Source organism: Tursiops truncatus, chromosome 6 (assembly GCF_011762595.2).
Source record: "Tursiops truncatus isolate mTurTru1 chromosome 6, mTurTru1.mat.Y, whole genome shotgun sequence".
Lineage (NCBI taxonomy): Eukaryota > Metazoa > Chordata > Mammalia > Artiodactyla > Delphinidae > Tursiops > Tursiops truncatus.
In genome coordinates, this window is record NC_047039.1 from 40614852 (window position 1) to 40642476 (window position 27625).

The 27625-nt window shown below is 45.7% G+C and overlaps 1 protein-coding gene across 3 annotated transcripts in view; it reads left to right on the plus strand.

Moving 5' to 3' along the window:
- The window catches only part of MOB3B (MOB kinase activator 3B), a 293520-nt gene that overhangs the window by 171206 nt on the left and 94689 nt on the right, over nucleotides 1-27625 (plus strand). The window lies entirely within an intron of this gene.

Here is a 27625-nt window from a genome sequence, read left to right on the forward strand (position 1 = left end):
CGGTCTTTTGCTAGCCTGTCTTCCTTTCTCTTGAAGTACATGTTTTTAAAATATAGGTTTTCTAAATTGTTTATGTATGGTGAGGCCAACAGGTCAAGAGATGACTGCCAAAGCAGCTCTACTCAATAAAAACTAATTAAAAAAAAAAAAAGACATGACTGCCATTGAAAAGATAGTTTGTTTTACTGACAGATCCCAAGAGAAGGGGGTATATACCACGGTATGAGGACCACATGGGGAAGGACGCAGACTAGTCAGGGACAACACGGGCAGGAGCCTTTCTTGTGGTTTCCCTGGGAAGGAATGGGCGAGGCAGGGTAAGAAGGCTAAACATGGACTAATTTGAGTAATTTCAGCAGGTTCTGGGGCAGGGGGGCTACCCCTAGCTGATCACCTGGTGCTATGGTGATTAGGCCAAAGGGATTTTAGCCCTAAGAGGCCATAGCAGAGGTGGTTGGGAAAGTGGGTTCTGGATTGGTTGGTTTGTGTTGATTGGTGAGTAAACAGCTCAAGGATGAGTTGTCTACTATCTCTAGAAATTGGTTAGCCCTGGAAGGGGCATTCAAGAATCAAAACGCAAAAACCAAAAGACATGTTTAATACAGTAGAGTGCCTGTATCTGGCAAAGAAGATGTTGGGGAATTTTACATATCACCTTTAGAGTTTCTCAACTTGAAATCTATAATTACGCTTTGCGAATACATGGCAAAAAACCCATTTTTTCTGTGTGTCACTCAAGAGTTGTGGAACAAAGCAAGACTCGCTGGGTACAAGTGAGATATATCATTGGCTAAAGCATTTATTTTCTTCATTTTCTTTCACAACCACTTTCTAGAAAGCTCTTGGCAAGAACTAAGTTGTCTCTGAATTCAGTTGGACGAGTAGTGTGGAAAGAAACTAGAACATAATCATGGTGAGGTTTTGCTCATTTGTCTTGTATAAAGGCTGTTGTGGGTAAACAGAAAAGGTTGTGCAAACAGCAAAAGGGAGTTAAAGGCCTGAAAGGAGTTGATAAAGCTAATTTCAGAAAATGTTAAGGACAGAGTGGATAGGGGCAGGTGAATGAAGAGGGTGGAGCAAACACTCTGATCTCCAGGAGAACATGGGTCTCATTCTGGGGAGTTTGGTTCAGTTGCTTTCAGTTGACATGTTCAGGTGGAGGGGGGACACCTTCCCTAAAGGTCCACTGGAAGGAAGAGGCTCTCCTCAGCACTCAAGTTTGGGTTTCTCTGAGTTAAAGGAGCAGAAACATCTGATGGAGAGAGCTGAATGTTAATTTCTTATCTACGTACGGAAGCAAGAAGGCCATTGGAGGACAAAGCCGAGTGTAAGTTAACAAGTAGATAAAGCCTTCCTTTGCCATCAGAGCACTCTCAGTTACAGCGGACCCTTGAACAACATGGGTTTGAACTGCACAGGTCCACTTATACGCTGTATACTGCATCCAAGGTTAGTTGAATCTGTGGATGCGGACCCATAGATACAGAGGAAACTCAGTCATGGAGGGCCCAACTATAAATTATACTCAGATTGTCAATGGCATGGGGGTTCGGGGCCCCTTACCCCCACGTTGTTCAAGGGTCAACTGTATTCTCTACAACTGAAGAAGGGCCCCAGGGATTCTAACACCTGGCAGTGCCGGGAACTGACTTGAAGTCTGAGTCACAGAAAGGGCTGGAACAACCCATTTACTCTATCAAGAGATAAGAGCCTATTTTGGGGAATGGGGAACAAACTATGATTGGATTAACCAGGAATTATTAACAGTAGGTGTGAGCAAGAAGGGATATCAATTTTTTTCCCAGAAGCTTATAGTTCTTTAAATTTTGCTTGAAACAGCCTACTTTTATGTTTTGTTCATTTTAATTACAGGGAGATTCATTTCAATGCTTGTACGTATTAATAACAAGTGCTTTTAATGCTTAACTGTCTGAAATTATGTATTCATTTTACACAAATCAATACCTATAAAGTAACAGAAAAAGATTGAGAATGTTTCCGAAGACAGTCATTATCTTACCACAGTTCAATGTCCACTAAGAATATTGAAAGTGCTGGAATACCTAACTTCCAAGTCTACTATTGCAATGCTGTAGTATTAAAATCAGTCCTGTTATATCAAATCAATACATATGTATTTGATTTGCATATATCAAGTACCCTATATATGCAAGGCAAGTTGCTCAGATGTTCTAATTGTATAAGAAGGATAAGCTTTTGAGAATTGACAAATGCAGTCTAAAAAAATATAAAATAATGACTGTCACTCATCTTTGGTCCTTGAAGGATGATGAAAGTCAGGCATTTGGCTTCATGTTCTAGTACCTTCTTTAGAATCTAATGCAGCTAGGGGTCAGAAGGGCAGCACTTGTCAGGCCAGTTTCCTCAGCAGCTCCAGAGTCGCCACACCTCCAGTGGGACATTCCCGATGTCATGCCTCGGGATTCCGCAGTGTAGGATGCAGAAGCCCCCCCTCATGTTTCTCTCCGCCATGTTCCCGCCACGCACAGCCATGCTCCTCAGCCGGCCCTGTTACTTTTGTCTGATGTTGGCTGAGTGCCCAACGCACTGGTTGTGTTGAGGGTACAGCACCCCACAGGGGTAGGAGATTCAGTCTCAGACAGTGCTTACCACAAGGCTCAGACTCTCTGGGTTCAAACCCTGGACCCTTCATTCACTAACTCGCAATTTCGAGCACGGTTTTCCAAAGCCTCATTTTACTCATTTGTAGAATAGGTATAATAATAGAATTGTAAAAACTAAATGGGTTAGTCACACGATAGGTGCTTAAGAAGTGTTGGCTGTTAAATGAGATAACGCATGTACAGTGGCTGTCATATAGTAAGCAGAGGTACCCTAATTCTCCCTTCCCCAGCTCCCATGGCCTTTTGCCATCTTGGGGATCCCCTAGGTAGTCTTGTAGCAGATATAGTTCATTGTATTTGTATTAGTGTCTCCCACAGGATTGTCAACTCTTTGAGGGCTGGGAGTAAACGGGACATACGCTTGTATTGCCTGTGTTGCCAAGCACCTAATAAATGCTTAGGTGTTTTTGAATCCGGAAGAGTACTTTGAGGATGATCCCCGTTCAAAGGGATTACACACTAGTCATTCCTTCTTTGGTGCCACCCTCATCTCAGAACATGCCTGCAGACCTCCACGTATCCACAGTTGGAAATAAAGCTTCGTGCTAGCGGATTAGCAGTAGAGATTAAAAGCAAAATAAGGTGCAGAGCAGTAAAGGGGTGCAGCCTCAGGCCTGACAGAGAAAGCTGGGACCCCAGCTCCGTCAGTTCCCCGATCCAGATTCCAACTATATCACCTAGGAGGATGTTGAATGCTCTCACACTGTGTCCTGGTGGACCAGGTGTACAGTGACCAAGCCTCCCAGATTTAGCACAGAAGAATCCCATGTCTTGGGAAAACTCTGTCCCTGGCAAAGGGGGACAGTTGGTCACCCTATCAGGCCTCTGAGGGGAAATACAGCTTGGAATTCAGAAGCTGGGAAGAGGTCACCCTGGCAGCCCAGTGAGGAAGGCCAGCACGTCCATCTGTCCACAGGGTTTGCCTCATGGCTCCCGTTGGGACCTGCTGGTCAGCAGCAGCCTGGGAACCCAGAGAAATACATGATTTCATTTGGTCTCCAACAGCGAGGGGGAGGCTGGAGCATTGACAGGCATAGACGTGACAAATGATCTATTTTTCATGTAAATGCAACAGCTGAAGATGACTTGAACTCGAGCAAGTTCACAGTTGGAGAAAAGGAGCCCAAATGATAATTAGCAAATGGGCCAGGCCCTGATTGAATAAGCAGGCTGCTGTTGGCCCTGGGCAGCCTGGGAGTCAGCTGACAGAATGGAGCTAATCAGGATTATCATTAGCAAGCACAGAGAGCAGCAGTATTTTGTTAGCCTTTCACTGAAAACAAAAGCAGATTCAGAGGGCTGTTAGCGACACAGAAGCTGGCAAATACAGAGCAGATGAGGGAGGAGGAAGACGAGAGAGCCTGGTGAGGCAGGGGGGGAAAGACAGGAGAGTCCTTGTTCACCCTAAGGCACCTGCTGACCCCTGGGTGACCTTGGTCCAGCAGTTTCACCTTCTCTCTCCAGGGATCCATTTCCTTATTTCTAACAATGAAAGTGATTATACCATCACCTAGCTTGAGAGGTGCTGCAGCACAGGGCTGTTCGGTTACCCTGTAGCAGGGCACTTGGGCCATAGGAGCTTTTTAATTAAGTCAGTGTTTCTCATTAGGGGTCCACACACCAAGCTGCATCAGAATGTCCTGGAAGTGGTATTTTAAAATGTGCGTACCCGGGCCTCACCCTGGATACCCCAAATCAGAATTATTGAGGTTAGTGCCCAGTACCAAGCACCCTCGGTCTGCATCGCAAACTTCAGTGTGCGTATGAATCACCTCGGCATCTCGCCAAACTGCAGATTCTGATCCGGTACCCCTGATTGCAGCGCAATTCATTTTGCTCCCAGGTGATGTCAGTGTTGCTGGTTCCCAGACCACTCTCTGAGGGGCGCGACTCTAGATGACAATTACTCTCAAATTTGAAAATTACTATTGTTAGCACATCATCCCTTCTTAGTCTCTAGGATGGGGGGTGGGGTCAGCTCAGTGAGGTGGGAAAGTAAAGCAAAGAAGAAAGATCTAAGGACCAGCACTGGCCAAGAGTATTCCTCAAAATGTCAGTCCCGAGTAATAACCAGTGAAAACAAGTTTTTCTTTTCCTGATCAAATGAGTTTTCGAAATGCTACATCATCTCCACCCCTGAAGACTCACGACGGACAATCGTAGATCAAAGGCCTTGCGAAGTCATCCAGTGAAGAAACTGGTTCGGTTTTGTGTAGCGCCCCCTGCCCCCCATTTAGCTGCTGAAATCTTTTTTTCTTTTGTCATCACTCATTGACATCATATGGAGACTGTGATCTGTGGAACAAAGCGGGGACAACACTGTTCAGCTCTGTGATGTGTTTCTGAATTTTGAGTTTTCCCTCCGTGCCTCCACCCTGGCCCCAGCCGTACACTCCCCACTGCTGCATGGGGTAAGGAAGAAAGAAGCCTTGGAGAGGGAGATGGGAAGGAAGTGAGACTCCTCATACGGGAGGGCTTCACGGAAAGAAAAGTAACTCAGCCTCATTCATCTTCACTCCTCAGCCCTCCCACTTCCCTGTATGACACCCCATCACTGAGTTTTTACCATGTGGCTGTGGAAATAAACGATAGCTCCATTTCTTGAGTTCCAGGTGTTCCCTTACATTCTTCACGTAAATTGTTTCCTCTGTTCCCCACACTTATTACCTTTACTTCAAACAGGTGTGGTGGGCAGTTTCTCAACCTCCCTCGTTATTCTCGTTACTGCCATGTTATCACGCCCAAGCTTCCCCCACCCCCCCCAGTTTGTAGGCAGTGCCTGCTGGCTAATGACTGAGGTTCACACACCAAATGATCTTAGGCTTCAGCACCAAAACCACTGCTTCAAAAATGGGTACTTCAGGGCCAGATGGATGAACAACAGTTTGCAGACCAAAGACTTGGAAAGCCTTGTCTCATAAAGACCCAGCACAGCCCATCTAAGCCCAGGCATGTGATGACCTTGCGTTCCCGTATGAGGTGGCCAGGTCGTGCCCACGCTTCCCTTGGAGCTGCTTGGGTGAGTGCAGTAGCCAGGATTGGCCAGATCAGGTCAGGACGGTGAAAAGAAGCAGAGCCTGTCACATGAGCCAGAGCTGCTCCCCCAAATAGCCAGCAATGAAGAGCCATTGTGGGGCTTTTGAAAGGATCTTTTCTTTTGAAACACCATCTGTGCAAAGGCCTCTGGGCTGCTTCTTGTCAGGCGGGTTCTTTCACTTTCAGCCAGATGGTTCCAACATGGACCCAGGCATTGAAGAAGAAAGAGCTTCAGCCTGGGAGTCTGAAGCCTGGCAGTTTGGCCTTTGCAAGGATGCTTCCACTATTATGTTACCACATGCGTTGTCTGATGCTGAGCAAGGCACTTAATATCTCTGGACCTCAGTCTTCCACGAGATCCACGAGATCGTATCAAGAGTCCCCCCCCGGCTTGACTTACTGAGACTATGATCTTTGACACGGTATGTCAACAGCCTTATTGTCTTTGGTCCAAGGTGACTTTCCTTTTTGCTTAGTGAAGTTTCATGAATGAAAGCCCGCCACGCCAGCAGAGTGGGTATACCTGGCACAGAGGGTCGCTGGACTTGAGTTTGCATTCGTGGGACTTTGTCAAGTGAGGTGGTGCGTGTGTGTGTATCTGTCTGTCTGTCTCCAGCATGGCATCAGCTGGGGGTGGTCGTTCAGGGCAACCGAAACGCCCAGAGCTGAATGGGAGAGCCTGCCAGAGACCATTTTAGGAGCTTTGGCAGACATATTTTAAAGTGTCAGTTTGAAAAATAGCAAAGGAATGTGGGATTATTTTCAATGAATGGCATTGTGCTGCCTTAGCGGGAATGGAGCAAGGTCAGCTGCATGTCTTTGTGAGTTCTACTTATTCATCTTTTGCTGATGTCCAGTGAGCTTTCGCTTCTGGTTTGTACGATGGGAGATGGTTGGTTTTGGGGTTTTGGTTTTTGGTTTGGTTTTGTTTTTTAACTGGGTCAGGGGTGAGATGTGGTCTGCTTTATTTCAGGGCCTAAAATATAATCAATTAGAGTTGAATACGATGCCCATGGGAAAATCACAACACATAATATTAAGTAATTAAAAACAAGATTCAAAACCGTATTGGAAAATCACTCTAATCATATGTCTGTCTATTAGTATGTCTACTAGAATCATCTAATCATAGAGAAAGGAAATATGGCAAAAAGAGTCAAGAGTACTCTCTTGGGTGATACTTTTGTATATGTGTCTACTAGGACTTTTCAAGTTTTCTGTAACAAACATGCATCACTTTTATAATAATCAGAAAAATCAAACCTTATGCTTTAAAAGGCCTTACCAACAAAGACCAAAGCTAAACATGACAAGTGGCCTGTGTGCCCAGGACCAAGGGTTTTGAGTGAGCTCTTTCCCGTCTCTGGCTGTGCCCTCTCCTCCCCCTTCTCAGAGCTGTGGTGACAGAGATGCTTAAAGGAACAAGGTGGTCCACAGGTGACAGAGATGCTCAGAGGAGCAAGGCGGTCCGCAGGTGACAGAGATGCTCAGAGGAACAGGCTAGCGTTGGTGCATCCCTTCTGTGAATGTAGTTGGAGGCGGATGTGCACAATCACATGGGCTAAACAATTAAGCTTTCCCTGGATGTGGGGTGATCGCTCCTGGAGTGGGGAGTTCAGCATCTTTGTAAACACTGAGGTGACGTTATCTTTATAATAGGTACACTTTTTTCATTTTGAAGCCTCTGTTTTAAGTGGGCAGATCTAAAGCACATGACGAAGTCTGTGGATCACACACATGGAACGCATCCAGCCCTGCAGGGACAGGCTTTGTCTGGGCACCTCACTGCAGAGGGTACCATGATCTTGACTGACGGTTTTGGTTGGAGTTTCTCCCATCTAGATTCCTTTACCTAACTAGATCTGAAGAGATTCTTGTTTTTTTCTAACTTCAAGTTTCAAAAGAGAATAGGAAGGATTTATTGAAAAGAGATTAACCCATACCATAAGAATGGTCTATATACAGTGTTTTTTTTAAAAAAAAATTATTATTTATTTTTGGCTGCGTTGGGTCTTCGTTGCTGCGCGCAGTCTTTCTCTAGTTGCAGCGTGCAGGGGCTACTCTTAGTTGCAGTGCACGAAATTCTCATTGTGGTGGCTTCTCTTGTTGCGGAGCATGGGCGCTAGGCACGCAGGCTTCAGTGGTTGCAGCACGTGGGCTCAGTAGTTGTGGCTCACAGGCTGTAGAGCTCAGGGTCAGTAGTTGTGGCACACGGGCTTACTTGCTCCGCGGCATGTGGGATCTTCCAGACCAGGGCTCAAACTCGTGTCCCCTGCATTGGCAGGCGGATTCTTAACCACTGCGCCACCAGGGAAGCCCTATATATAAAATTTACTAAACTTAAGCGTAAGTGTATGTACGATAACTACAAATAATTTTTAGCTGAAACTATGGTGTGGGTCTAGAGTTAATTCCAATCCCTTCTTACTAAGGCACTAGCAAAACTAAAGACCAGAAGTGACTAAGGAAAATGTTTCTGTCCTGGTCTCAGTCAGGTTCTTGTTTCATCATTGTTCTTCTCAGAGAGGACCATTCTCTTCTCCTATCCCCAGGGACCCATGCTTCATCCTCGTTTACACCACCTGTATCTCTGGATTGGTCATTCCTTTCTATGGGGGTTGATATTCTAAATCACAGCAAATTCTCAGTGTTTAGCTGCTTGGTTTAAATTTTTAAAGTACAGGATCTTAAAATATTAGTATATTTCAATAACTCTTATTATTTCTGTTCCAATTTGCTATTACATACCCCTAATTCATACATGTCAGATTATCTTCTAGTTCGGCAGGTACCCAATACGGCCGCCTGAGAATACCTAGGTTTGCCAGCCACACTCTGCCTTCTTTCTTTACCTTTGCTGAGTGGGAATGGTTTGTAGACTGCTTCTGATTTTGATTGGAAGTGAGACATTTCTAGACCATTCAATAAATATTTATTATCTGCTGACCATGTGCTAGAAATCGGGGTCCCTACTTTTCAAGGAATTCATTGGAAGTCTTCCTCTTACCCTGTCATTATTTCAGCATCCTCCAAAGTATTTTTCCCAGAATCTACTAGTTCTAGGGGATGTCAAAGGTATTATGTGAAAATGGGGTTTCATGGTCAAATGACTAGGGGAAACAGTGAGTTAATAAAGCTATTCCAGTTTCTTTTTTTTTTTTTTTTTCCGGTACGCGGGCCTCTCACTGTTGTGACCTCTCCCGTTGCGGAGTGCAGGCTCAGCGGCCATGGCTCATGGGCCCAGCCGCTCCACGGCATGTGGGATCTTCCCGGACCAGGGCACAAACCCGTGTCCTCTGCATTGGCAGGTGGAGTCTCAACTACTGCGCCACCAGGGAAGCCCTCCAGTTTCTTTAGTACCCTGTCATGTATCCTAATCCCCCAAGCAAGATATAGAACATACAGATACATTTGATCAGGGAGTTCTTTCTTTCCAGAGCATTTTGTGGGTCTAAGGCTTTGAAATACCCTTTGGGAAATACTAACTAAACAGTCTTAAACAATCTACGTTCCGTATTATAAAGGCAGCCCTCTTCTAGCTACTGAGGATCTGTTAATAAGCATTTATTGAAAACCTACTATATGTCAGACATGTGCTGAGCACCAGTGTAAGATACATTTCCATTCTTCAAGAAGCTCCTGGTTTTAAAGAATCCATGAAACCACATTCATTAGAGCTGCACTGTCCAATACAGTAGTCACTGGTCACCTGTGGCTATTTACATTTAAATTAATTAAAATTAAATAAAAACTAAAATTAGTTTCTTAATCTTACTAGTCACTTTTCAAGAGCTCGAAAGCCACGTATGTCTAGTGGGTATTGTATTGGATAATGAGCCTCTCCATCGTCATGGAATGTTCTGTCGGACACCACTGACTAAGAGGTTCCAGCCTCACGTGTTACCTCCTACAATACTCTGTTAATACCCTGTCCCACCAGTGGCTGCCAGATGTGTTCAGAATTGTCCCCCTGCTGCCTCAATGAGGCATTGCCATTTAGCTCTTTAAGCGTTGATTATGGTCTGCTTCTCTTTGCTAGACCACTTCTCTCCCAGTTTACAGATGAAAAACAGATAAAACTCAAAACGGTATGCTCAGTGTTTCTCACTAGGTCTCATGTCGGAGTCTCCATCTCGGGCTGCTCAGCGCCTCAGGAACGCTCGTAAATTACAAATCAATTACAAATCATAATTACATTTCACTGTGTCTGCATTTTTGGAAATTGCTGCAGAATGTCAGTCACAGCAGGAATTAATTTATCTTCGTGAGCATTTGAATAAACGTGTGAACAGTCAGTATGGCTTGATGCCCATATATAAATAAGCCTGCCAAATTTTGTCTGCTATGTGTGGTCTAGACTAGTTCAAATTTCCCGGCAGACAAGAGTAGATTCTTTGTCAAATGAGTATTAGCTTGGGATTTGAATTCAGGAAGGTTTTACTTACTGAAATATAACAATATATCTTCTCTTACCACAATAAAAGCATGAGGATAAGGTTATAAGCAGTCCTTATCCTAAGGACTTCTGTAGTCACTGTGTGGTCTTCAGGACATCTCTTACCATGAGATAATTTTGTGCATAAAGGTTAGCTATCCAAGCCACCAACAAGGCCAGTTAGGCCATAATGTCAAACTAGAACACGGTACTAATCAGTATGAGTTTCATGAGGTTAGTGCTAGTAGATTCCTACTGTGTTGTGAATCTGAGTGTAACTGGACCAGTAATTTAGAATAAATGCATACAGGTAGATCTGGATGAAGAGAGAGACACAGATGGCTTCAAAAGGGAGCTTCCTAGAGTTCCCTGAAAGAGCCATGTCCCTTCACCTCCAGGTTATAAGTACATGCCAGTCTCTCGGCCTCCACATCTCCTAAGTCCTGCTCGTCCTGCAAGCCTCCTCTCCTTGAGAGATGATGTCCCTTCACTGTTCACCACGTTAGGTCCCTGCCAGTTGCTCCCAGAGCTCCCTGACCCCAAAGAGGGCAACCACGATGGAAGCTACAGTATCTCTAAGGCTTAGTGTCAAAAGTGACAAACCACCCTTCCACCACTTGCCATTCATCAGAAGTGAGTCACTAAGTCCAGCCCACACTGAAAGGGGAAGAAAATTAAGTTTTCTCTCTCTTGAAAAGAGGAATATCTAAGAATTTATGGGACTTCCCTGGTGACGCAGTGGTTAAGAATCTGCCTGCCAATGCAGGGAACACAGGTTCCAGGCCTGGTCGGGGAAGATACCACATGCCACGGAGCAACTAAGCCTGTGCGCCACAACTACTGAGCCTGCACTCTAGAGCCTGCGAGCCACAACTACTGAGCCTGCATACCTAGAGCGCATGCTCTGCAACACAAGAAGCCACCGCAATGAGAAGCCCGCGCACCGCAACAAAGAGTATCCCCTGCTCACCACAACTAGAGAAAGCTTGCGTGCAGCAACGAAGACCCAACGCAGCCAATAAATTTATTTATTTATTTATTTTAAAAAGAAAAGAATTTGTGGGCATACTACTATGTATAAAATAGATAACCAATGAGAACCTACTGTATAGCACAGGGAACTCTACTCAATGCTCTATGGTGACCTAAATGGGTAGGAAATCTAAAAAACAGGGAATATATATATACATATAGCTGATTCACTTTTCTGTGCAGCAGAAACTAACACAACAGTGTAAAGCAACTATACTCCAATAAAAATTTTTTTAAAAATGGACATATTTTTAAACCACCACAGAGACCAACATTTTTTTTAACTGGTGATGTTTGTCTTTGACACTTGAGTTTATTTCCCTTTCTTCTCTCATTTCCCACATCCTGCAGCTCAGGACTGCCACCTCCCCCACATGCTCCTTCCTCCAGACATCACCTGCCCAGGTGAAAACTCCCCTTACTTCAGTGTGGTCATTTCCTCCTCGCCTTCCTGGCCAAGCTCCTTGAAGAAGGCGATCTAGCCGATGGTCTTTACTTTCATTTATCTTTGGCTGCATTGGCTCTTCTTTGCTGCACACGGGCTTCCTCTAGTTGCGGCGAGCGGGGGCTACTCTTCGTTGCGGTGCGCGGGCTTCTCATTGTGGTGGCTTCTCTTGTTGCGGAGCACGGGCTGTAGGCGCGCAGGCTTCAGTAGTTGTGGCTCTCGGGCTTTAGAGCACAGGCTCAGTAGTTGTGGCGCACAGGCTTAGTTGCTCCGCGGCATGTGGGATCTTCCCGGACCAGGGGTCAAACCCGTGTCCCCTGCATTGGCAGGTGGATTCTTAACCACTGTGCCACCAGGGAAGCCCATGGTCTTTACTTTCTCACTTCCCTTTCAATTTGTTCCGGAAACCTGCTCTTTCTCTGGAAGTAGTACCCAGAAGCCCTATGCACTTATTTTTAAAACAGAGAAGAAACAATGAACAATATAATTCACTAATAATTCATGTTATGGATGAATCTTAAAAACATTTTGCTGAGCAAAAGAAACCCAGCATAAAGTAGATACTGTTTGATGCCATTTATATCAAATTCTAGAACAGTCTAAACTAATCCAGTGTTAGAAAGCAGATCATTGGTTGCCTGGGCCAAGGGTGGGGTTGGGAGATTGATCGCAAAGGAGTAAAGAGGGAATTTTCTCGGAGGTGGTAGAAATATTACGTATCTTAATTGAGGTGGTACCTGGAAGCATATATCCATCAAAACTCATCAAACTGTGCATTTAAATAAAGCATTTTATTAAAAACAAAATATACCTTGATAAACTTTAAAGTATGCTTGGTAAATGCATCCCCAGCATATTTTAAAAGCAACTTCGGTGTTTGTGAGAGCAATGTTTTGACAGGTCTTTGCTGAAAACTTTTGTCTTCCTGCTGCCTGAGTGGTTAAAGAGACAAACCGAAGGGAAAAGTAGCAACTTATCTCTAAGGGCCAATTAGAATATCGGCAATTTTCATTGGTTGTAATAACGGAAGTGATTCATGTCACGGAGACAGGAGGCTCTCCCTCCCCTCTGGCAATCAGTTGTGAATGATTATAAACCACTCTGCCCTACAACCCAGGGGCGGGGTGGGGGGAAGGTGGATTTCAGAAAGCACCTCAATTCTCAGGCCCCACCTCAGACCTATTAAATCCGAATCTCCAAGGGTAGGGCCCAAGCAGAGTAGAGCTCTCCCGATGGCTCTCGGTGACACCGTGGCGGAGCCCCAGTGAGATGGAGTATGGTGCTTCTCAAACATTTTTTTTTGCACAAGAACATCTGGGAAGCTCGTGGAGGATGTAAATGCATGGATTCTACTACTGGAAATTCTGATGGAGTAATTCTTCTTGGGGGTCATGAATTTGCATTTTTAATAAGCTTCCAGGCGGTTCTGATGCAAGTGGTCCAGGCATCACACTTTGAAACGAACATTATCTGTTCCCAGATTTCTGGGCAGGATTGGAGTTCAACAAGATGCTTGGCTGAAAAGGGGCTCCTTCATCTTGGGTTTTTTAGATGGCATCTAGCCCTGCTACTTTTGTTTACTTAAGTCAGGCTTACTTATTCCCCACCCCATTCCTTCCCCCAGAATCAACCCCACACCCGGTACCCTGTCTAGACCACAGTGGCGTTTTTGTCACCCCGTACTGGCAGCAATCGTCACCGTACCCTAGAAGCCTATCCCTCCAGACTTCACCTTTTCAGCCTGGCACCTCACCTGTGTTAGAGCCCCCATCACGCAAGCCTTAGTGCTACTAGGGTCCTGTGCTCCAGGCACGTGGCTAGGTGCTGGGGATACAGTCACAGGCCAGTCTTGGTCTCAGAGCTGCCACACTGCTCTCATTAATGGCTTCGGTGTGAGACTGCATTTGAAGAAATGGTTTCTGCTGCTAAAAGAAGTTGTTAATCCACTGGATTAGGGAAGGCTTAGCTTTCCTTCCAGTTCTGGCACATTGTGGATCCAGAATGACATAGATTGTCACGGCCCTTCCCTTTACTTCATTTATTTCTAATAGTATAATTATTTTAAAACAGAGATTTACGGTAGTGATTTATGTCTATGTCTTATGAAAGTATTTCAGCGTAGAAGAATGCTGTAATGGTCTGTAATAACTATATACTTTTAAAATTTGGTATGTTCAGCTTCTGAAGGTATAATAATAGGGAAATATTTTGGGTAAAGCTATGACCCAGGTGCTGTAGGAGATATGTTTATATATTACCTCGTTTAATCTGCACACAGTCCTATGAGATAAATACTGTTTTTATCTCCACTCAAGAGAGAAGGAACGTCAGGCAAGGAGGTGAAGCAACTTGTCCAATGTCACACAGGTCTGGGGAGGCAGGGGTTGAACGTATGCAGTCTGACTTCCAATCCCAGACACAGCCTCTGCTGAGGAAATCCTTTCGAGGTGGATTTTTGCTTAAGGAGGTCTCACTGACTCAAATGGGTTCTGATGATCTGCAGCAGCGGGATGATTCCCAAGCTTCTGTCCATCTTTCAACAGCATCCAGCTGTGAGACCAATGTCATGATACCTCAGCTCTCTGAGCCCGAGGAACGTGCTTTGCTGAATGACTCAAATGAGATGACAGTGCATGAAGAGGTGGTGCTGAGTGTTGGCGCAGCTCAAAAGACACCACCCTTGCCTCAGGAAGTTTCATATCTCTAGATGACCCAAACCCAAAGCCTTCAGAGGCCAGGCAGGTAGCAAAGATGAGTTAACAAGCAGGTAGTGAGAAAAAGCAAGTTGTGGGAGGAGCCACCACGCAACGCCAGCTAATGGTTTCCCTGGAGAGTACGGGGTGTGTGGAGGGTAAAAACCCGTTGTTTCCAAATCAAAAGAACCTAGTGAACTCGCCAGGATTTTATTTATTTATTTATTTATTTATTTATTTATTTATTTATGGCTGTGTTGGGTCTTGTTGCTGCACATGGGCTTTCTCTAGTTGCGGCGAGCGGGGGCTACTCTTCATTGAGGCGTGCAGGCTTCTCATTGCGGTGGCTTCTCTTGTTGCGGAGCATGGGCTCTAAGCATCTGGGCTTCAGTAGTTGTGGCTCATGAGCTCAGTAGTTGTGGCTCGCGGACTCTAGAACGCAAGCTCAGTAGTTGGCGGCACGTGGGCTTAGTTGCTCCGCGGCATGTGGAATCTTCCCGGACCAGGGCTCGAACCCGTGTCCCCTGCATTGGCAGGCGGATTCTTAACCACTGCACCACGAGGGAAGTCCCTCACCAGGATTTTAAACGGTGGCAACTGATTCAAACAGTTCTTGTATTTTATTTAATTTATTTATTTATTTATTTTGCGGTACGCGGGCCTCTCACTGCTGTGGCCTCTCCCGTTGTGCAGCAACAGTCTCCGGACGCGCAGGCTCAGCAGCCATGGCTCACGGGCCCAGCCGCTCCGCGGCGTGTGGGATCCCCGTGGACCGGAGCACAAACCCGTGTCCCCTGCATCGGCAGGCGGACCCTCAACCACTGCACCACCAGGGAAGCCCCTATTTTATTTATTTTTATATCTACAGACCTAACAAGCTCTTTCTACGAGTGCCATTTGCCTAGGCGCCATCTTTTTGCCTTCCTGCCTTATATAGATTCTGCAGTGGGCAGGAGGGGTCTGGCCCATTACAACCTGGCCACACACACATCGGCAGTGTCTACACTTACAGAGTTATTTTTAGAGTTTTCCCTTATCTTGAAAGCCCAGCACTTCCAACCATAGGAAGTGAAGCATCAGTGCGTGCGTGCGTGTGCGTGCGTGTGTGCGTGCATGCGTGTGTGTGTGTGTGTTGGGGGGTGTACAGGGTTTGTCTGAAGCAGACGAGACAGTGGGCATCTGACTGAGTTGGTGTCAGCATCACACCATGCTGCTCTGAGCCCCATCACCATGGCTGGTTGGCAGCAACTGCACTGCAGCAGGCAGCAAGGACACAGAGCACATCTGTCCCTTTGTCGCTGGCTTCACTTGACGTGACCAGTGTCATCTCCAGTTGGCATTTAGCTCATTGACTCTGTCGCTGCCAGGCCCGGGCCGTAAGCAGCTATTGTTATTGTATGTGCTTCCTCCAAACAGTAGAGCCTTCAGAAACTCCGCCACGCACCACCTCAGCGTGGGGAACTGGCAGAAAGTCCCACAGTACTCACAGCACACGCTCAAAGGATTTTATCTTATTAATCTTTGAAAAACATTGGCAAATGCACAGGAGTCAAATACGAAGTTTGCCCACATCTAACATAGGCTGGTTTTAGTTTTACGACCTAATGATTGAAGAGGAAGACTTTTTTATTAAGGTTGGCACTCCTACTCAGATCTCAATTCCATTTTTAGGATAAGGTTTCTGTTGTGGTTTGCTGTTTTTCTGGAGCTCACTCTCTCCCTGGCGGGTACAACAGCCTTTGTACATACACGACAGGAGAATCTTAATAGGTGTTCACTGGGTGTGGTTTCTTTCCTTTGGTGTCACTGGTGAAAGATGTTCGAGCTCTAAGAGGTTCCCAGACATAGTTACTCCTTATTCTGATTTCTGTTTCTGGTGCAAGGATGCTTGGTATTTTGCATTAATAGATTGAGATTATTCTACATAGAAGGACTCTTGAAAACATTTTGATTTCCAATATTGATAGCAATAACAGAGGGAATATAATTAATTGGACATAAATGTTTTCTTTTTTTTAGTTTATTTTTTATTGAAGTATAGTTGATTTTCAATGTTGTGTTAGTTCCTGGTGTACAGCAAAGTGATTCGGTTATATATATATATAATATATGTATATTATATATATATTGATATATTCTTTTCCATTATGGTTTATTGCAGGATATTAAATATAGTTCCCTGTGCTATACAGTAGGACCTTGTTGTTTATCTATTTTATATATAGTGATTTATATCTGCTAATCCCAAACTCCTAATTTATACCCCTCCCCCCCTTCCCCTTGGGTAACCATAGGTTCGTTTTCTATATCTGTGTGTCTGTTTCTGTTTCGTAAATAAGTTCATTTGTGGCATATTTTAGATCCCACATAGAAGTGATATCATATGGTATTTGTCTTTCTCTGTCCGGCTGACTTCACTTAGGATGATAATCTCTAGGTCCATCCATGTTGCTACAAATGGCATTATTTTATTCTTTTTTTATGGCTGAGTAGTATTCCAGTGTGTGTGTGTGTGTGTATACCACATCTTCTTTATTCAGTGATCTGTTGATGAACACTTAGGTTGCTTCCACATCTTGGCTATTGTAAGTAGTACTGCTATTAACACTGGGGTGCATGTATCCTTTCAAATTATAGTTTTCTCCACATATATGCCCAAGAGTTGGGTTGCTGGATATGAAAACTCTATTTTTAGTTTTTTGAGGAACCGTCATACTGTTTTCCATAGTGGCTGTATCAATTTACATTCCCACCAACAGTGCAAGAGGGTTCCCTTTTCTCCACACCCTCTCCAGCATTTATTGTGTGTAGATTTCTTGATGATGGCCATTCTGACTGGTGTGAAGTGGTACCTCACTGTAGTTTTGCTTTGCATTTCTCTAATAACTAATGATGTTGAGCATCTTTTGACATGAATGTTTTCTTGAAAGCACACACACACAAGCATAAGTGTGCAATCACACACACACTAATGCTCATTTTTTCCTGAAAAAACTTCAAATCTTTCAAAACCCCTTCCCTGGGGATTTTTTATTTTCCATTTTCTTAATGGAATTGTCTATAAAAATCTTCCTTGAAGCTTTTGAAATTGTTTTTTTCTAAAACTGATATCTGTGGGGTCTTTTTTGTTGTTGTTTGGTTGGTTTTACTTTAAATTATGGTAAAATGCACATAATATAAAGTTTACCATCGTAACTGTCTTCGAGTGTATAGTTCATGGGCACTAAGTAACCCACTTTGTTGTGCGACCCTCACCACCATCCATCTCCAGAAATCTTCATCTTGATAGGTATGGTTTTTCATTTTTGTTTTATTTTATTTTGTTTTCACATATAAGCCAGGTCTTTAGTATGTGCAGTAGAGGCCAGAAAGGGGAACAAAAAGTATGCAAAGGAAGAAGATATCTGCTTTCATTTCTCCTCAGCTGAAGCAGTGGTACTACCTACCACCTTTCAATACATTGGGCAACTTCCTCTTATACTGAGAGCAAAACACATTGGGAGGACAATAGCACATCATGACCTCTGTTGCTAAAATGTCTAAAATTGCAGCTTCATAATCAAATATCAAGACCAAGTGAGGAAGGAGGCCTAAGAAGTAAAAATTACTTTATTCCTATAAAGCACATTCCCTTTATGTAAAATTCATGTTGTTTTCATGGTTCATTAATTGGGAATCTGAGAATAAGAAAAAAAGCCCTTTTCCTCCTCTCATACGCTGATAGCTATCGAAGTTTAGTTATCAGGGTGTCAGGCACGTGCAGAGTTTACTCCATTCTTATCTCACGTGCGTTTCCTTTTTTTTTAATTTTTATTGGAGTATAGTTGATTTACAGTGTTGTGTTACTTTCTACTGTACAGCAAAGTGAATCAGTTATGCATATACCTATATACACTCTTTTTTAGATTCTTTTCCCATACAGGTCATTATGGAGTATTGAGAAGAGTTCCCTGTGTTATACTTATTAGTTATCTATTTTATATATTGTCTTACTGATGTACCATCACTGCTGTCCCAGGATAGGAGAGGTATTTATGACCAGGTCGATTTTGGAAAGGCAGCTGGGGGACCGTTTATAACCACATGGGCTTTAAAACAATAGAGTCCCACTGCTCGAGGTACCCATGGGGTGCAGACCAGTGCTAGCAAACTTTTTCTGAAAAGATCCAGATATCGAGTGTTTTGGCCTGTGGGCCACATCTACTCAGCTCCGCCATTGACATGGGAAAGCAGCCCTGGACAACACATTAAACAGAGGGTGTCGCTGGGTTCCAACTTCACCTTTATTGATGAGGATTGAAATTTAAATGTCATGTAATGTTCATGCATCAGGAAGTATTACTCTTCTTTTGATTTTTTTTCAACTGTTTAAAAGTGTAAAAGTCATTCTTAGCTTATGGACCATACATAACAGGTGTGGATTGGATTGGGGCCAAGGACTGCAATTTCCAGGTCCCTGAAGTAGAGGAAAAACAGGATTCCAAGGCCCATGGACAAGATGTCAATGACAGATACTGGTTTAAGTTCCCGCTCTGCCAGGTATTAACCATGTAACCTCGGGCACGTCACTAACCTCTGCAAGTTTCGGTTTCTCCATAGGGGAAGCACAATGACCACCCCATAGAGACGAAAGTTACAAAGTGGGGCACAAAATGGCGATCAGGCCCTAAAGCTCTGGGGAGGCTACATTTCTCTCTTCGGGAGCTTGAGAACATGTTCCAGTTGGTGGTAGTCAAACTCCTAGCAATAGGTCTTATTCTATTAAAATGAAAATTAAGTTTGTTTCATGTCTATTTACCCCATCCACATAATACTTTGTTTCTACCAAAAGTATGAGATTGCTAAGAAACTACAAATTTCCTAAATTACAGGCTGACTGAGGAAGAAAAATCTCCGTATGTTTTCATCAGACACACAGTAGAGGTCTTATTAAGCGATGGCAAGCTCTGTCCTGTGGTGAATTCAGCCAGGCTGACCCTCTTCTATGGAATCCTTTGTTTTCCCCAGGGGCGGTACATTCTTCCTCCCAGGACTCATGCCCTTGAACTTCAGGTTACACCCGAAATGACAAATGATGCTTCGTCAGGGCGTTTTGAATGTCGTCCAGAGCTGGACGCGTTTAGCTTCTCTCAGGATAACTAAAGTCTGTGCCTGCAGCCTAACCTAGACTGGGAATGCTTTCCCAGCCTGTGTTCTTCCCTCCCCACCCCTGCCTCCCATGAAAAGGCCAAGTGACAGAAGCAAAGCGGGGGGAGTTCCTTACCTGCCTTCCCACAAACAGTCCTCAGAGAACCGGGCAACCCGAGAGGTGGGCACTGGGCCACGCTGAAATCTGTCCCATCCCTCCAAGGGCGTGCGTGCATTGAGTTACCCGTGGCTCATCCCAAAACAAGGGGCTTAAGTAGCATCTACCAGAAACCAGTCCAGCTGTGCTGACAGATGCAGGGTATGGGAGGCAGGGAGTCGGACCCCAAGCCAGGCTGTGGAGGAGGTGGGCAGGCAGAGATGGAAAGGAGGAGGGAGAAGCAGCAGACCACCAGAGAGGGCCAATACTGTGCCTTGTTGGGCTATAGGTAGCATCGCTTTGAGCAGAAATCAGGCTGGATCCATGCACTGCCATGGTCAAGTGTTAACTAACACTGCACCAGCGAGAGGGATGGGATGGGACGGGATGGGATGGGGGAAGACGTGGTTGGTAGATCTGCAGAGAAATCAGGATGTTAAAAAGCACGGAGTGGCAGATCGGGGGCTGGCAGCAGTCTGCCGAGTTGATCTCAAGAAATGCAGTGATGACGAAATGTTTTCGATTCATTCTCTTGCTTTCATGATACGCCATGAGGCAGCCCGCCGTGCGTCCGTATCCCATCTCCTGTGGTTAAAGGAGAGAACTCCAAAACTGTGCAGCTCTGCCCTTGTAAGAACAAGCGTAAATCAAGAGACTGAATGTGTTTACATAATGTGACTTATTTTTAATGTTTGCAGGATTTGGGGAAAGAAGAGCAGTTTGATTCTTGCATGAGTATGAATAAATATTCTCTGTGGGTGGCAGGTCTCTGTGTTTATCCATCCATACATGTGTATACATGTATGTGGGGGCGTGCATACGTGTGCACACACCCCCGCGTGGGGTCCGCCCTCTGTGGCAGTGATGTGGGCTGCTGTTGAGGAACAGAATTAATCAAATAAATATTTTTCTTTCCTGTGTAGGGTGGTCTGGCCTGCCATGTTTCTATTTTTATTTCTTTTGGCTTACGTGCCACCCACATTCCTAAGAGAATGCAGAAGGCACATTTTTAATTTCTGTGTGATGGTTGGATCACGTGTATACTTGAATCGGGGAGAATTTTTTTAAACGTTTGCAGTCTGGCTGCCCTGCCTGCCTTAAAGGACTTCAGACCTGGGGATGCCAGCAAGGGAAGTCCGCAGCCCTGGCCGTGGGCCTCCCACGGACGGCTCCACCGGTCATGGCCCCGGCCCGTCCACACTGCCCTCCGCCACCCCGGCGGCAGGGGCTGGTTTTATAAGGCTGCCAACCCGAAGACTCAGCTGAAAGCACACGCAGATACGAGTGAAGATCCGTTCAGGGCGATGCCTTGGGTCATAGCAGACTGGTTAGGAAGACAGGTTTGCAAGTTTCAACCTTGGCTACCCTAATGAATGATGTGACTTTGACCAAGGTACTTAACCCCAGTTCTGTCGTCTGTAAAATGAGGATAGTACCACTCACCCCATGAGACTGCTGTAGGGACTGAATGAAGTCGTGAGTATAAAGCGTTGAGCACAGTTTGGCGCATAGAAAGAAGGGCCGGAAGTGTAGCTACTGCTCTGTGAGCTGCACAATACACTTTCGTTGATTCATTAAGGCTGGGATACTACTGCCCCATCTTTGGTGACCTGGCACTACTTCATTTATTCATTCATCAAGTTATTCATATGTATAAAGCCTTGTTCCAAAAATCATTTAAGGTGGCTGGTGTCAGTCTCCCCCTGGAATTCTTTCTCCGTCTAACAGACACAACGACGTTAAGAAAAAAAGTTTTTAAAAATGTTCAGGCCAGGTGCGCAACTCTCGCCCAAGGCACCTGGTCTTTGCTCCGTGCTCTGTCTGTTCTTAGGAACAGAAGCTTCCGGGCCCAGAAGCCTGGCCCACAGGATCACAGGGGAGAGCAGCACCCTCAGGGCTTTGAGGCCCTGAGGGCAGAAGGAAGTGCTCTGCACCCAGGGGTGGGACCACGCAGACTCCTGGGCAGCTCACAAGCGAAGACCCTCAGCGATCTCGATCTCTGGAACCAGCTCTGAATGGTCCAGTTCACCCAAGGAGATTGCACTGGGCTCACGTTTCTGGGGAGCGTGTTGGGTGGCCCTGCTGTAGGCAAAGGCTTAATCATCCTCACTGGCTCTGCCCCACAGTGTGGGCAGAACCGAGGGCTCCTTACAGAGTCCTGCCCTGGGAGGCCCCACCCATGGAATTACCTGCTCTCCCCCCCACCCCCCCCCCCCCCGCAATTGTCAAGGCACTTGGGAAAAGGTCAATGTCATAGGTGCAGCTTTGTGGATTCTAGAAAGCGAGAGGAGAAACACTGCAGCAGGGGAGAGCTGGCCTCCTCTGGGTGGGTGAGATGCATGGCCGCCCTGTGCCCAAGGGTGGCAGGAGCTGCCCCCCTGTTTCTACCTTCTGAAGACTAGCTGTCCCACAGGGATTGGGCAGGAGAGTGGCTGGGGATGTTTTGTACCTGCTTGTTTGCTTTTCTTTTCTCCTCCTCTCTCTTGTTCCAGGGATTTCCCTGCAGCAAACAGCCTGGTATTTTACTGGGCTCCCCCTTGAAGTGAAATACTGCCCTTCAGAGCTAAGGCAGACACTCTCTGAGGGAGAGCTAACCACCAGGCCACATTCTTAGCACCCAGCCCTGGGGCCGTCCGGGATCGTCTTTCTCTCTTTCCTTTTCCCCTGAGGCCTGTTCCCTTTCCCTGAGTTCTCTGTCTCCCATCCGGAGACACTTACACAGGGCGTGTTCTGGGCAGGCTAAGGAAACGGGGCTCTCGTGCAGAAACAAACAGAAGCAAGGTGTGTGCAAGGCTGGAGGGGGGCAGGTCCCAGAGTCCTGCAGTCACTTAATTTGCTGAGACTTTTTCTGGTAGGAGATGGAGGGAAGTGGAAACAAGTTTTGTGCGTTTCTGGATGTTCAGCAGCAGCTTTCCAGCCTGCGCTGCTGATGATACCAGCAGAGATTAGAGAGTGTAGGCCTTTGGCCTTGTCTACACGTTGGAATCACAAGGCAGCATGGTATCATGGGAAATTCTGAGTCCTCCAAACTGGATGATTCGAAGACAACAACTGATTTTGATCCCCGTCATCAAGTACCTTGCACAGCATCACTTCCTCCCTAAAGCCACCCGTGCCGGTTCCTCGAGTCCTTCTGACACTGGTGTGGCCCTGCTTCTCACAGCGCCATGATGCTAGAAGAGTCCTCGTTGAACCCTGGTCCCTGCCTGCACTCAGGAATCACCCCACGTTGCCCCATGAGGCTCAGCTGACCATCATAGCGTCCTTGCTGATGCCAGCTCGCTTTTCTTTTGGTTCTCATCCTCCCTGCTCCTCCAGGAAAACTGCCGTTTCCAAAGGGACTTGCTTTGCTACCCGTGGGTTAGATCCCGAGATAAGGAAATAGCAAAATATCTGCTTGACCTCTGGTGTAGAAAGATGGCCAGAGGGAAATGGGTATGGTCAGGAGCTGAGGACCCCAGGGGGCGGGTGGGTTAGGGGTAGTTCTGGTGAAATCCTAGCATGGGCATCGGCAGCTCTTTGTTTGGAATGGGGTGGTGGGGAGAGCAGACCCTTGAGAAATGGAATTTTCGAGATGGTCAACATTTTCCATCCACACACTTGTTAGGGGAGGGGAAAAGAGCCAATAGCAAAAGAAACAAATGGATAATATGGATACAACTTGGAGGTTTTAAAGTCTTTAAGAAGTGGAATCTGTAGGATGCAAGGCTGCGCAGAAAGTCATTTTGCTGACCTGGCTGCCAACCCCCCCGGGGGCCTAACCAAGTTGTCGGGAATGAAGACGTCTTCTCAGTTACAGGGTTTACTCATATCCCATCCCCCCAGCCCAGCCAGAAATGTGGTCCCTGTAATTCACGCTGCAGTTCAAACGCACTTTCCCAAATCTGTCTTCATCTGAGAGGAGGCTGAGGAGAGGTGAGGGGTGGCCGTGCTCCAGCTTAGGGGGCTGCCGGGAACTGGGGGGCCCTGAGGCTGTGCTGCTGGTTGGTCACGAGGAAGCACATTAGAAAAGGAGCACCCCTCCCCCCGGCCCCCCTCTCCCTGCCCCGCACCTTGGCCCTTTTTGGTGGACTCACCGTTTTCCTTTGTCTTTTTGGCAACTATCACCTTAACATAGTGCCTTTAAAATGTGTTGGTGGAGCTCCATTACTGGAGAAGGAAAGTGTGTGTGTGTGTGTGTGTGTGTGTGTGTGTACCTATGTTCTGTTAGATGAGAGGCTGTTGATTGAATACTTCCCCCTTTCTGCCACATCTAACGATATGCTGTGTGTTTCAAGCTACCCTGTTTTCATGGTGGCTGGTGGTGGGAAGGACCCGCTTACACAAAGGTTATTTTCACGAAGCACTGGGCCCAGTGTTCTCATTCTTATCACACTGCTGCGCCTTCTATACCCACCTTCCTTTCGTCCCTTTGTGTCCTGTTCTTCCTAAATCATTGCTTTATTTCCAATATTTCCTCCTCCCCTTTCTCCTTCTTGTTTCTCAGAATTAGCAGAAAGTTGGTGAATTAAAAACAAGAAATTGGCTTTAAAATGCTGTTGCTGTAGCACTTCTGTGCCCAATATATGTTAAAACACTAGAAAAACTAAGAACCTCAGTCCTTTCTTTATTTCTCCTCCCAGTGGAGTAATAGAAACAGGATTTATTTAGTCTGCTTACTCGTTTTTGTTTTTGAGGCAACCAGATCTGACCCTTATCCTTCCACTTGGCTAGCCGCGTGAACTTGGACACGTTACTTCAGTTCTCTGAGCCTGTTTCCTCATCTGTAAATTTGAAGGAGCAATGCCTACTTCACAGAGTTTTGAGCAAGAAGTACACACAATAAATATAGGTGCCTCCACCATAGTAGGTATTCAGTTTGTATTTTCCTCTACCTCTCGTTTTACTGGGCCTTTAAGACCTAATAATTGTTCATCTTCATTGGATTTTTGTCTAATTAGCAAATATTTTTACAGCCCCTTGTATGTGGCAGGCCTTGTGCACCAGGGTCCAAACAGAAACAAGATATGGTTCATCTCTTCCAGAGCAATCTCTTGCTGGAACCAGGAATTGATAAAGTGTCATAGAACAATGTGAGAGGTACTATGGGCACAAAGGGAAAGCAGAAGAGGACTACCTGAGACTTCTTGGGGACGGGGTGGGGAGAGTAGGAGATGGTGTTCCTGAGGGGGGGAAATGGTCAAGGGTCTCGAAGGATGCTGGAGTTGGGAGAAGGGTGTTTTGGGAAGAGAGGAGCAAAGGAAAGCGTATAGAGGGGCATTGCTGTGGGCTCAACGGTAGAGAAGGAGAGTTGGGGAGTGACGGCCGAGTGGTTGAGTAGTCTACACCAATGCTAGATGCTAGAGTTGGGACTTAGTTTGAAAGCTGTGGAGAGGCATTTAGGTTTTAGGTCTACGTGGAGGAGAGCCAGTAATGCAAGAGGGATTTTCCTGAAGCACACTGAGGTGACTCTTAAGAAATCCTTGTGTACACAGGTTGCCTCTCTGAAATCAACATGGAGTGCAGGGTCCACAGGTCAGGAGTCCTGGCGCCGCCATTTATCAGTGGTCCCACCCTCGGCAAGTCACTTCCTCCCTCACAGCCGGGTCTTCACATCTCTGGAATGAAGGTCTTGGACTAGATCACATCCAGGTGTCATCCCAGCTTGAACAGTATAGTCCGTGATCCTGTGATCTTGTCACTCCTTTTTGGAGCTCATTTTATCATTCCTAATGTTAACTTATTCATATGGTTATGCTAGCATGATGACTGACACCTAGCAGACATCACATTTCTTTCTTTCTTCCATGTGAAAATTCGATTACTGGGATGTGTGATGGTATGGTGTAGTAAGCTAAGTCAGTTGGTTTCTTTGTAGTCTTGGTCGGGTCAGAAATTATTTGCGTGACACGGAATAAATCATTTTACTTCTCTGGACGGTTTATTCCCTCCGTGGCCAGTTCTCAAAATGGCTACACTGAGAGATAAGAGGAAGATTTGACTCGTAGAATTCACACAAGTTTGTTCCATGTATATTAAAACAAACAAACGAACAAATAAAACTTTCAAATGCTAGCAAAGATCTCTATTTTAATTTTAAATGTTTTAGATCAGAAGTGGCTGAGTATCTTATGCAGAAGATATGCTGATTTCATCCACCACCACCGTTCCCCACAAAGACTAGGCAAAATCATTTTAACTTCATTTCCAAAACTATGATTTCAATGTGGAGATTTGGTCTACTTCTCTCTTTTTTTTTTTTTTTTTTTTTTTTTGCGGTACGCGGGCCTCTCACTGTTGTGGCCTCTCCCGTTGCGGAGCAACAGGCTCTGGACGCGCAGGCTCACGGGCGCAGCCGCTCCGCGGCATGTGGGATCTTCCCGGACCGGGGCACGAACCCGTGTCCCCTGCATCGGCAGGCGGACTCTCAACCACTGCGCCACCAGGGAAGCCCCTACTTCTCTCTTTTTTTTTAAATGACTGAAGCTTATTTTTTAGGAAAAATTACATGTATATTAAAAATATCTAAAAAGCTAGAGAATATGTAAAAGGCAAATGTCAGAAATAGAAAACATATATTATTCCATTCACCCAGAGGTAAACTTATCATGCTGGACTCATACTTTATATTTTTTCCTAATATAATTGGATCAAACCATACATACTGTTATGTGACTTGACCAACATATCCCTCATCGTATATTACTATATAACAAAGTTTTAAGGGTCTGTTCAGATTCAGGCAAGATGAAATGGTGAGTTCCTGTGCTGGTAGAAAGCAGTGTGATGCAGGTGTGTGCAAAGTGATGGAGGAACTCGGGAAGGGAGCTAATTAACCCTTTCTGACCTTGAAGGATATCAAAGTTTGCCAGGCATAGAAGGGCAGAAAACATTTGCCAGATGGAAGAAACAGCCGATGAGAAGCTACTAGAAACGTTACAGACCGGAGCTGTTGGAGAACGGGGAGGAGTCTAGTTTGCCTGATGGGTGTGGTGAGTGGGCCGGGCTTCAACAGGAGGTGAGCAGGGTGGGTGGATCCAGTTAAGAACAGCTTTGTTTGCCAGGCTGCAGAGTGTGGACTTTGTTCTGCTGAGAGTCGGGAATCAGGGACTTTGCAGAATCGAGTTCTGCCGCAATGGTACCGACTGAGCACAACCAAAACCTGACCTTACTCTTTCCTTAAGAATGGATTTTTAAAAATCTGGGTGCTTGAAAAGTCTTCACGTACAAGCCAAATACAGCCTTTAGGAACATTTCTCAGAAAATTCACACTACCTCTGCAGAAACCTCTTAAGCGCCTGCTGGAGTTCTTTAGTGGACTTAATACATGGTGGGTTCAGATAACTCCTGCAATGGCAAATTCATCCCTACAGAGCAAACTGCATAGGAGTTGTTTAAGCCACTCTCCCCGATAGGAAGGAACGTGTGTTGGCACTGCTGGATGCCTGCAGGAGGGCTGTGATGAAGAGGAAAGCCATGGAACCCAATATTGTCTGGTTTTTGTTTGGTTTTGGGTTTTATTACGGTACGCGGGCCTCTCACTGTTGCGGCCTCTCCCGTTGTGGAGCGCAGGCTCAGCGGCCATGGCTCACGGGCCCAGCCGCTCCGCGGCATGTGGGATCTTCCGGGACCGGGGCACGAAGCCGTGTCCCCTGCATTGGCAGGCGGACTCCCAACCACTGCGCCACCAGGGAAGTCCTGTCTGGTTTTTTTTTTTTGGTTTGGGTTTTTTTCCTCAGAACCAGTTGGTTTTTAGCCAGCCCATTGGCGCCACCCAGTGGGAAATCGCTAGAATGCAGCTGTGAAGGCTTGTGGGCTTTTGCAGGGCGGATCCAACTGAGCCGTCCTTCCTCAAGTTTCAGACCTATTTCAACCATTCATTCCCTGTAAGAATGTTAAGAGGCCTCATAGTAAACAGTTTTTCTCCTGCATTTGAGGCTGCACGGTGTGGTGAGGAAAGCACTGGTCCTGGCTTTTCACAGACTAACTCAGTGGCTTTGCTTAAGTCCCATATCCTCTCTCAATCTTTTCCCTCTTCTGCTTTCCTTAAAAAAAAAAAAAAAAGCCTTCCATATT